The sequence below is a fragment of the Cnephaeus nilssonii genome (genome assembly GCF_951640355.1).
Source record: "Cnephaeus nilssonii genome assembly, chromosome: 15".
NCBI classification, from domain to species: Eukaryota; Metazoa; Chordata; class Mammalia; order Chiroptera; family Vespertilionidae; genus Cnephaeus; species Cnephaeus nilssonii.
This window is the reverse complement of record NC_137086.1, coordinates 12,950,231-12,962,363: the sequence shown is the minus strand read 5'-3', so window position 1 is coordinate 12,962,363 and position 12,133 is coordinate 12,950,231.

The following is a 12,133-nucleotide window of genomic DNA, read 5'->3' as shown; positions in this document are numbered from 1 at the left end:
GAAAACATCTATCAGTGTTTTCCACCACTCTGAGCAATAGGCATGAATACAATTCTAATTCACAGCAGACCTGGGCCATAAATTTCAACAAAGGCTGGGCTGGCAGCTGGGAGAATGAGAGAAGCTCTGATATTTCTGATCTAATAGTGGGAGAGGGGGTGGGCTGAGGACAGTTCATGATGTCTGGGGTTTGGTTGCCAGGAAGGAGGATTTGGCTCCAACCCAAAAGATAAGGAATGCAAGGGCAGAAGGAAAAAAAATGGAGTGAGCATATGTGCTGGGAACTGAGAGAGAGAGAGAGAGAGAGAGAGAGAGAGAGAGAGAGAGAGAGAGAGAGATTTACTTTTAATCTCACTCTTCAGTTGAGGAAATTGAGATCCAGGAAGGTTAAATTGCATTGACTTAATAGTAAAACTAGTACTTGAATCTGTACCAAGCCTGGATATCTCTCTCTCTCTCTCTCTCTCTCTCTCTCTCTCTCTCTCTCTCTCTCTCTCTCTCTCCTTCTGACTTTTACTTGAAAGCTCTCACACTGTGTAAGAGTCTACTTGTTTCCTCCTTTCTCCTTCCTGTGCAGGAATCCTTTAGAGCCCTGCATCCCCACGCCCAGCCTCGTCCTACTTTTTAGCCTCTGGTCTTCCAGGACAGCCTGGTCCACCATGAGCACAACAGTTTTCCGTTTGGCTCCATTGTGTTTCAACAGTGTACCACCAGCTTAAAGAACAACTTTCTAGTTGCTAAAAAGGTTGCTCTGGCCCCTAGTACTTTAGTGCACGTTTGAACAAACCACTCAGAGAATGAGAGTGAATACCAAACTCTAGTAACATTGGGGTTCTTCTAGGAGTGGCTGGGAGGGCCAGTGTTTCAATGGCCAGGTGTCGGGCGTCGCTCCTTTGTCAGAAAGAAGGCTTCTGGCTGGAGCTTCCTAAGTGTACCATGTGCTGGGAATTTTTACTGACATCACATTTAATCCCCCTGACAATCCTGTGCCAGAAAGATTTTCCCTTATCTAGATACAGGCATGAAGGCTCAGACAGAGGCTTTGGTTGGCCTCTAGTCACCAGGGCAGTCTGGTTCCAGTTTCAGCCCTGGCTGGAACAACCAGGCAGTGTGGCTTAGAGGTTGGGGCTAGTTAGGTGGACCAGCTCTGGGACACTGTTGTGAGAGGAAGTGAGAAGTGAGTGGATGGTGGGTTTGGTCAATGGCTGTAATCTGCTTTCATGGTAGGGATAGTTAACTCACAGGGGTGGGTAGAATATGGGTGATTTCTCAGTGGGGCAGAGTTTTCAGGAATGAGAGGGAAGGAGGGGTCATTCTTGGCTACAGCCAGAGGAAGGTGGGTAGTGATACATGAATGCAGCGGCTTTCAACCTTTTTCATCTCATGGTACACATAAACTAATTTCTAAAATTCTGCGGCACACCAAAAAAATATTGTATCTTTTGCTGATCTGACAAAAAAAAATAAGGTATAATTTTGATTCATCCACACAAGATGATTAGTGTTGTGTTGGCTGTTGTCATTTTTAAAAATTTTACAATCTAAGGGAAAAGAGGTCAGTGCCCCTGACTAGTCAGGTATTGCATGTTTTAAAAATTCTTGCTGCAGGTTGAAAATCGCTGCATTAATGTCATTTTAATTTGTGTTTTTAAAAAGTATATTTTTATTGATTTCAAAGAGAAAGGAAGAGGGAGAGAGAGATAGAAACATCAATGATGAGAGAGAATCATTGATCAGCTGCCTCGTGCACGCCCCATACTAGGGATTGAGCCCGCAACCCATGTGGCCTGACTGGGAATCGAACTGTGACCTCCTGGTTCATAGGTTGATGCTCAACCACTGAGCCATGATGGCCAGGCCTTAATTTGTGTTTTTAATGAGCCTCTCCATTTTTTCCAGATGGTGATTTACTACATTTACAACCAGATGTGCAAACTTTCGGTTCATTTTTCTTGATTAGTTATGGCATATAATGGAATGTTACCATACATATTTGAATTATATATTTGTATCAATTTCTATCACTATATTTTAGAGGGGAAGATCCTATTGTTTATATTTTACATATGTATTTTTCTTCATTCTGTGCTTTTATTTGAATATATATTTATGTTCTGATATTTATATGAATTCATTTATTTTCTCTTTACAAATGTCATCCATTAAGTAAAACAGCAGAATGTTAGAGATTGGAGGAACTTTAGTGTCATAGTCTTTTATATTTTTTAGATGAGGAATCTGAGGATCTAAATGAGGAATCTAACTTAATGCCACAAAATTGTCATTTTTTTAGTAGGTAAACATTTTTTTCTCCTATAGCTGGGGTGAGCAGAATGTTTTCTAGTTTTTAAAAATATCTCAGATATTCCTGTATAGAATGGGATTTGCTGAAGTCATGAGACATGTAAATGTAATGTTTAAACAGAGCATAAGAAGAAATATTTGTTTAACACTTTGTGCTGACTACAAATTGGGGTGTGTGTATGTATAATTTGATTAATGTGTGCGAGTGGTAAGATGGAAAGCAAAAGAGAGACAAGTAGACATAAAAAGTTAACCTTAAAGGAAAGATTGATGAATTGGACTTTAATAAAATTAAGAAGTTCTGTGAAAGGGTAAGTCACAGACTGAGAGAAGAATATGTATATATCTAACAAAGATATATGTGCAGGCAAATTTATATCCTATAAATCAATAAGAAAAAGGCAAACAACCCAATCAAAACATGGGCAGATTTGAACAAGCATTTCACACAAAAGGATGTCCAATGTTCAATAAGTGTTTGAAAAAGTGCTCAACATCAATAGTCACCAGGGAAATGCAAATAAAAACCACAATGAGATACCAACTCACACTCGACAGAATGTCAAAAATGTAAAAGACTGAAAATATCAAGTGTTGGTTAATGGCACTTTCACACATTGCTGATGGGAATGTAAAATGATGCAATCAGTGTGGGGAACTGGCACATGTCTCACAGCCAGCTCTAAGACTACCCTATGACTTAGCAATTTCACTCCTAGGTATATACCCAACAAAAATGAATGCATATGACCACTGAAGGACATGGACAATTTCATTTTTAGTAACCAAAATTTGGAAACTAGCTAAATATCCCTCCACAGGGAAATTGATAAATAAATTATAGTGTATTTACATGGTGGAATTTTACACAACAAAAACAAACAAAAGCCAATCTGCTACAAGTAACACAGGGATGAATCTCACCGACATTATAATGAGTGGAAAAAGGAAGATATAAAATGTATATACTCTATGATTCCATTTATATGAAATTAAAAAATTAATCAAAAGTGATAAAAGTCAAAATATACTTTACCTCTGGGGCACAGGGATATTGACTGGGAAGGGGCAACTGAGGACTTTCTGTAGTGCTAGAATGTTTCTTTATGTTGACCTAGGTTTTGATTAAATAAGCATACAGTTATATAATCTATTAAGATATATATTTAAGATTAGTACACTTTAATATATAAACATATATACTATACATCAATAATGAGTATTACAGGAAATTTTAATTATCTTCTTTTTGTTATGTTTTAAATGTTCTCACCTTTTTCTCAGTTATATTTTCCAAAAAGTCTAAAATGAAGACATGATTAATTGTAACAAGAGGTAAATAGAAGTTATTATTGTCATTATTATTATTATTATTATTATTATTATTTGGTTAATCCTCACCTGAGAATATTTTTCCATTGATTTTTAGAGAGAGTGGAAGGTAAGAGGAGAGACAGAGAAAGAGAAACATCGATGTGAGAGAGACACATCAATTGGTTGCCTCCCACACGGGGCCCCGACCAGGGCCAGGGATGGAGCCTGCAACCAAGGTACGTGCCCTTGACTGGAATCGAACCCAAGACCCTTCAGTCCACAGACCAATGCTCTATCCACTAAGCCAAACTAGCCAGGGCCAGAAGTTATTATTTTTAAAAGCTAGAGCTGAATCTCAGCTACCAATCTAGATCTAGTACTCTGAGTCCTGGACCCAGCTAAATGATGACCTGGGAGCTGGGTTATATTAGCAGCAACCAGTAGGTGAGTGAAATGGGTGGAGCAGGTGGTCTGGTAAGCATGGCTCTCTCTCAACAGGCCGTGTAAGCCATCCTTATCATGAGTTACTATTTCCCCCCACTGCAGGCCAACAACAGAGTGTAGACTCACAGTTTACTGGTAAGTGGAAATGAGAGGAAGGAACAAGAATCCATCTTTATTAGAAGATAGAGAGGTCCAGCCCTGGGGAAACAGATTGGACATCCAGGAAGTCAGAGTAACTAAACCCTGGCTAAACCCAGAACATAAGTTCCATTTTTCTTCACCGGATTAGGCTTAATTTTTGTTTTTGCAAAAATGTATTCATTTTCAGCAACTTAGTTTTCAATGTCAAGCTTAAGGAAACCAGTTGCAGCACTATTTACATTGCTACAATGATGAAACGTTCCCTGAGTGGTTTTGCTGCTGATTCAGCCCAACGTGAAGAGTTAACTTCAGTTAACCTCTTCCTCCTTTAATGTGCCCATCTACAATGCAGGAATGACTAGTGTAATTATCTGTGCCCCAGGAGTGTTTGGAGGCTTAATTAATGTTTGTAACCCAAAGAATTCAGATGAAAAGAGAGTTGATAGGACTGTGCTGTCCTAAGTTCTGCTGTGCCTACAGACTCTGACAAGTTGCAAAGCATGGTATGTGGTACTCTACTTCCAGATGTGCTTGCATGGTACCTTCAAGGTTTAATTAGAATCACTGTCACTCAGCCAATACTACATGGAGAGGATTCTTTCTACATTTTGTTCAGTTTTTAAAGGAAGGTGTAAATATGAGGGTAACTCATGACAAGTGACAACATTTAGAGAGATGCATTTGTTGCTGTTGTCAGTAAATAGAGAATTTTGAGACCCCAAAGTAAGATGCAGCCCGACTTTCAATACGGGGCAATGACAGGCCAAATGCTGAGATCAAAGGTAAGCTTTGAGTCAAACACTGAGGGTGCCATTAGAAACCCTCCTAAAAATAAATGTGTCCTGCTGCATGATTTGGAAGTGGTTCAAGACACTATCTTTTCTATCCTTAATAAGCAGAAACCCTGAAAACAGTCTGGGAGATGCTATTAAGACTCTGTCAAGGGTGTTGTCTCCTTTACTATAGTAACCAACAAACTTGGCTTTGTTTCATAACAAATAAAAATCAAATCTGCGAGCAAACAGGAGTGTGAGGGGCCGAATGGTGACAATGAAGATGATGAATGACATTAATGATGGTAATAATATAATACAAGCATGTATTGTGGGCTTAGTAGGTGCCAGACTCTGTTCTACGGGCTTTAAACATCTTGACTCATTTGATCCTATTATTATCCCTGTTTTACAGACAAATAAATTGAGGCTTGGACAAGCTAAGTAACTAACTTGCCTGAAGTTATATAGCTTAGCAGTTAGCAGTGGTTTTTCAAAAACATTTGTGTGTTTACAGTTCTCCAGAAAAAAAGGTAAAATTAATATTCCCAGCCAAAGACCAGAGATTCTGATTCAGAAGTGTGGGGTGGGGCCTAGAAAAATAAATTTCTAATAAATATCCTAGGCAAATTTACTGCAGGTAGACTTTAGACCACCCTTTGGGAAACAATGGCCCAGACCTAGAAATAGGAATGACCGGGAGTAAAAGTTTGCCAGTGTTTCTCCAGGACTGGCCTTCTCTGTCCAGCCAAATAAGTAGATGATTTTCCCAGATGGAACCGTATGTCCTTGTAGTGAAAGAAAGACTGTAGCAGACTGCCATTGCTTAATGAAAATAGTCTTTCAAAATATCCAACTTGATTTGTTCAGCTTCCATATTTAACATTTAACCTTCTGACTTTGATTTCTTAAGTAAATTTTCTTACTAGTCACTGGTAACGAATAAAATGGCATTGTATTTTATTAATCAGTCTGCCATAATGCTGATTAATGTTGAGTTAGTTCCCCAGAGTCAGCTCTCTCTTGAATAAAGTGAGAACAATGAGTTTATGGACCTGCAGACTTTAGGGCCAACATGCATTTTGGAGCCTGATTGATTCTTTCCTTTGAGACCCAGAATCCTGGCACCTCCATCCCTCAAAAAAGTGTTTGTCAAGTTTAACAAAACAGTTCATAAAAAGTCATTCACCTGGGCCCTACCCTTCCATGCGTGGCTTTTAAACACATGTGACCTCTGAGCTCTTGAGGGGTGGGTGATGCATTTTTAACACCCTTGCCCTTTTGCTCTCCTCAAATGTCATTTGTCTGATTTGGAACATGGTATCACCTGGTAAATATGGAAAAGACACCCAAATGAGCTTGGCCAGAGACAATGGTATAGAAACTGAACCAAACCCTATTACATACCCCTCTTTGCTTATGAGATATTTTAAAAATAGAGCAAAAACATGAGTTAGGGTAAAGCAGTTCAGTTCCCATCGTCCCGCTAAATGAGGAAGTTATCAAGGTATTTGCCTGCACACATTCCGCATCCTTACGCTCTGGGTGGAAGACTTTTTCTTATTGCCACTCTCCTCCTTGCCAGCCCCACTCCATGAGCCTCCTTGCTCTTCGTGCACTCACCAAGCCAGCTCCTCTGTTTCGGGCCTTTGTCCCTGCCTTCCTCTCCTTGCAATGTCCTTTACCTTCCATTTTTCTTTTTAAACCATGATTGGCTCCTTCTTATCGTTCATGTCTCAGCTTCAACATCACTCTTCAGGGACGCCTTCACCGATGACCCCATCTAAAATAGTCATATTACATTATTCAGTTGTATTCTCTGATAGTTTTCTTGTTTACTTGTGTTTTTTTGTAGTCTGTCTCTTTCAACTAGAATGTAAGCTCCATAGGGCTAGAATCTTCTATTATATCATATTTTCACTGTTATGTCTACAGTGCAGAAAACTGTGCCTAACACAGGAGAGAGGTTGGGAGAGGAAATAAAGGAAGACAGCCGGGAAAGGCATTTCTGATCTCAGGCTGATTCTATTGTTGGAAGCATCCAACTGGGTATTTCTTTGCTTAAAAGTAAAATATTTTTATCCACTGGAAACAGATCAGAGATCTTAGAGATGTGTTGAGTTTATTGCGTAAGACTATTTAACAGCGGTTAAAAAAAACCAGATGACTTAAACTGAGAGTCCTCACTAGATGTTTATCTTCATTAGCTCAGTCTCATAAGTTATTACAATATAAAATCAGGAAAAACTGCTTAAGTGCTTGAATTCAGGCAGTTAAGTTGCAAAGTATGATAAAAACAGTTATACTAAAGGTTTTTTCCCAAAGAGCTCAAAAATACTTGGAAGTAAATGGGGGAACAGTACAGTATCTTCCAAAGAAACCTGGAAATAGAATATGAGGTTGTCTTCTAAGAGTTAAATCATTAACACACACACACACACACACACACACACACACACACACACACACTTGACAGAGGAGTAAACTGATAGGCAATTGATAAACTGATAGATAAATATGATAAAGAAGACTCTGGAAACGCTTATAACTTCAACCAAGGTGACTTGCAGGTAATCTCAGAATGGCAAGCACCAAATGAATCAATTGTTTGGAGAAAGCCTAGGTCAGTGGTCAGCAAACTGTGGCTCGCGAGCCACATGCGGCTTCTTGGCCCCTTGAGTGTGGCTCTTTCACAAAATACCACGGCCTGGGCGAGTCTATTTTGAAGAAGTAGTGTTAGAAGAAGTTTAAGTTTAAAAAAATGGGCTCTCAAAAGAAATTTCAATCATTGTACTGTTGATATTTGGCTCTGTTGACTAATGAGTTTGCCGAACTGGCCTAGGTGAACAGAGGAGGTGGGCAGAGGTGCCGTCAGTCCACAGCATGGGAGACCTAAGCTGAAGAAGCCAGAAGTTGGTAGCACCTTCCAAACACTGTTCAGAGGAGAAGGGGCCTTGGCCCCAGGACTTGAGCTCTCAGGTCCCTGTGGCAAATGTATCCTTTGATAAATCAACTATCTACCTCTCCTTACTCAGATTTCATGCTTTAAATATAATATTTAAATCATGTTGATCCCTATCTACAGGGAGCAAATGCCCTGATCTACTGATGTGAGGGCCCATCTTCCTAGCTGGCTGCATTTATCATTAAAATGGCATAAATTTGCCCTAGACTGTTTGGCTCAGTGGATAGAGCGTTGGCCTGTGAACTGAAGGGTCCCAGGTTCAATTCCGGTCAAGGGTACATGCCCGGGTTGTGGGCTCAATCCCCAGTGAGAGACTTACAGGAGGAAGCCGATCCACCATGATTCTCTCTCATCATGGATGTTTCTATCTCTCTCTCTCCCTCTTCCTTCCTCTCTGAAATCAATAAAAAATATGTTTTTTAAAAAATGGCATAAATTTGAATTCTGGCTATACCGCAGTCCCTGTGAGCTTAGGTTAGTGTGTTCCTACCCCTAAGATAAAGTTTCAGGGCAGAGTGACTTGTGTTGGCCCCATACTGCATCACAGAGTAGGCTAGAATTTATACTGCCTGTGACAGGCTGTCTCTGAGAAGGCAAGGTCTGATCTAAGCTCAGTTTCTTCTCTGAAGCTCACCAATCCTATAACTCACATGACTTCCTGAGGGGATATTGAGTGAGGGAAAGACAAGAGTCCAGGAGTGTATTCTAGCTGGACGCATCCTCAAGAATCCACAAGGTCCCAGCCAAGAAGCCGAAGACACTCTAGTTCATAGGATGAGAAAATGTTTTTGTAAATTGCCAGAAAATAAATACATTATCAGTCTTTGATAGCAAAGGAGACAGGAAGGCCCAAGAAGGGAACAGAGACCAGAGGGCCGGACAAGAGCTGTGGCCTCCTAGAACACTTGGGAGAACAAGGGTGGAGGGAGGCAAGATGACACTTTCTAGAGAAAGCTCAGGAGAACATGCCCTTGGCCAGGAATGAGATGAGCTCTGGTAATTGGTGGAAGTACCAAATCCCAGGGCTCTCTGAGACATAGTGTCTCTAGGCTTCACACTCACTTCTCTGTGGGTCTGTGACTGCCTGGCTCTGATGGGCCCCATCAGCTCTCTACCATTCATCTGGGTAAGGGGATCTTCCCCAGGAGCTAGGACAACACACCTAAATTATGCCCCAGTGAAGGAATAGGCATCATTTTGAAACTAGATCCTCCAGCTACAATTGAATGTCTGTTTCCTCGAGGGAGGAACAAGACTTACTGAAAGAACCCAATGTAACAAACTTTGCTGTTGGTTTTTGGGGTAAGTATATAGCAGACAGTCTAAATATATGTTTTCCATGATAGCTTTTTCATTGAATATTTCCTTCTTTGGAATTTAAATCATTTAAAATTTTTATTTATTTAAACTGAAAATATGCACTTTTGACTAGTGTAATTGACCAGAAGGTGAACCAGGATCACAGAGCTGTTGGGAGTTGGTGACAGAAATGTAAGAGGAGCTTGGGCTCCATGTTCTAGATTTATTATTTCTCTGCCTGCAGTGAATTTTAAATGCTGCAGTGGACAGGGATGGGTGGGGGCACACTGTGCAGTTTGAAAAAGCTCATATCCCTCTTTACCACCAGTTGACGTTCACTGGTCTACAATTCATCTAATTTTGCTCTGGGTCTTCTTGAACCTCCTTAAACAAAATAAACAAAAACGAGTATTACCCCTGAAGCTGGAGAATGGTTCTATTTATTAGAGGTGGCCAGCGGAAGAGCTATAAAGAGCAGAATGATTTCTGAATCAGCAAACCCCACTAGCTTGGATGATGCAAACCAAGAGACTGGCAAGAAGCCACCCAATAAATCACAAAATGGAACCATTTGAAGGCCTTTCTTTCTAAAACATAAGAGAGGAGTGTGTCTCAGATTTGTCTTCATTTCAAAAGGGTCAAAGACAAGTAAATTCTTTCAAAATTTGAATCTGTGGCAAATAACTTGAGAAAGATGACAAAACCATTGTTTACTAAGTGAGGCTTAATTAAAGGGGTACTGCACTCTCAAAACATACCCACACCAACACCCCTTCCCCCCAGCAGATAAAATGTAAACGGGGCCTTAGGTAGGTTAAATAACATCAGGAAAACATTAAAAGGAGTCTGGGATACTAAGACTACTTCTGGCTTCTGCATTATAGAAATGCTGTAGCTATATCAGTGTCTCTGTAAAACACCTTATCTGAAATAATATGAAACCTAGAGTCTATAACTAGAATCATATACATTTTAGAGTTTGAATGGGCCCTACCTAGAAAAAATATCCAGATGAAGAAACTGAATCCCTGCTCTGGACTCAAAATCTGTGGGCTGGACTGGACCTTATGCAGGCCACTAGTGCATACCACACAGAATGCCCATTGTCTGAAGTCTCCAGACTGAACTCCTTGACTGCCAAGACTGTATTCTTTATTTTTGCATTCCTAACATCTAGTACAGTGTTTGTTGGACACTTAGTAAGCATTCAATAGTGTTAAAGTAATCAAGAAGCAAGAGTGTAAATCCTAGGGCAGCAAGAAAAAAAATTTAGAGGAAAAATCCTCAGACCTCCCAGGGCATGAAGGCAACATTATCCCAAAAAGCAAAAGTGAGCTTGACCTCATGCATCTTTTTTTAGGTGATCACCCAAGTCACAAGTAAACATCTGCCAGCCTATCACTTCCATCATCGCTATTAACAGCGTGACTTATTTTATTTTATTGGAGTATTAGAATGAGCTCACTCACAATTACATCCCCTGATTATCTTTTCTTTTTAGTGGTTGGAATCATGTAGTTCTGGTTTCTTAGCACATTTGATGATTATAATACATTATTGTTGTCTGTATGCACTATACTGTGCATTAAATCTCTAGAGCTTATTTTTAAAAAATTAGGCAGACAAGTGACTTTCATTCAAATATTACAGAAATGCTTGATTTTTGAAGTCGAAAGTATGAAGGGTAGATAACACCAGATATTGTTTGAAGTTAACCTTAAAAGTAGAGGTTATCTCTTCATGGAAAATGACAAAATGTACTTCTATCTACCTTATGATTATAATGGTTCGTCAGATTTAGTAGCTGCTGGGAAACAATTATATATTTTCTGTATCTAAATTATCTGGCGTCTTCCCCCCCCCCCCCCAGGCCCCTGAAAAGACTAAAAATACTCTGAACCCTTAATTTCAGTGGCACAAAGAATTGTGCATTGCATATTTATAAGCAAGCTACAGGTCAAAGGGATGCAATAAAAATTAAACATTACATTCTCTGAAGAAATATTATTTTTCATTTCCTTTATGTTTTTGAAACCAGGAGCCTTATGACATTCCAAAGTGAAATAACTACACACACCATTTTTATATAGAGGCTCGGACCAGGAATAAAGAACTACACGTAGCATATTACTCATTGCCCTATGACCTTTGTTGTTTAATTTCATATTCTGAAAATGTTTGCTTCTAAATTTAGTCAGGACAATGAGATAATGTCAGGCTGCTTTGCTGGCTATACATTACAGTGGATTATACCTAGAAGATTTTCAAATGTGGATGTTTAAAATGTAAATATATTGTTGGTCTGCTTTGGCTTGTGAAAGGTTTCATAAAGCCTAGTAATTTAGATTTACAGAGACTCCCCACCCAAGGTCCTGAAAAAATTCTAAGTAACTGTAAAGGACAGTACCTGGTGGGGTCAAGGAGAGGTACACCTATTGCTAGAGGGACAAAAGTCAGTGGCTATTGCTATCCCTGAAAGCATACACACCCTCCCTTTCCTGCCCCCCCCCCCCCCCCCCCGGCTGTCCCTTCTCTCCCATTGCTTCCAGAGGCCATGATGTGGCTGGTCTGGATCAAGACTTAAAAACATTTTTTTTTAATTGTACAATCCCTTTTTCCAGGCCAAAACAAAACAAAACTACGGGGAGCTGCTGGAGTTGATGTGTCATTTGGAGCTGGGGTCAGAGGCACCTCAATGGAACGTGCAGGTGCATGGAATGGGGTTTTGAAATCTCTGCTCCCAGGTGCCACCCCCAGAAGTCGGCCCGCCTTTCCTGCTCTCCCGTGGCCGCCGCTGCCCAGGCTGGAGTGTGGTGGTGCAGGCTGTGTGCCGTGCTTGGTGCCCAGCCAGGGGGCTACCGGGGACGGAAACCCAGACCTGGCTGCCCTTGCC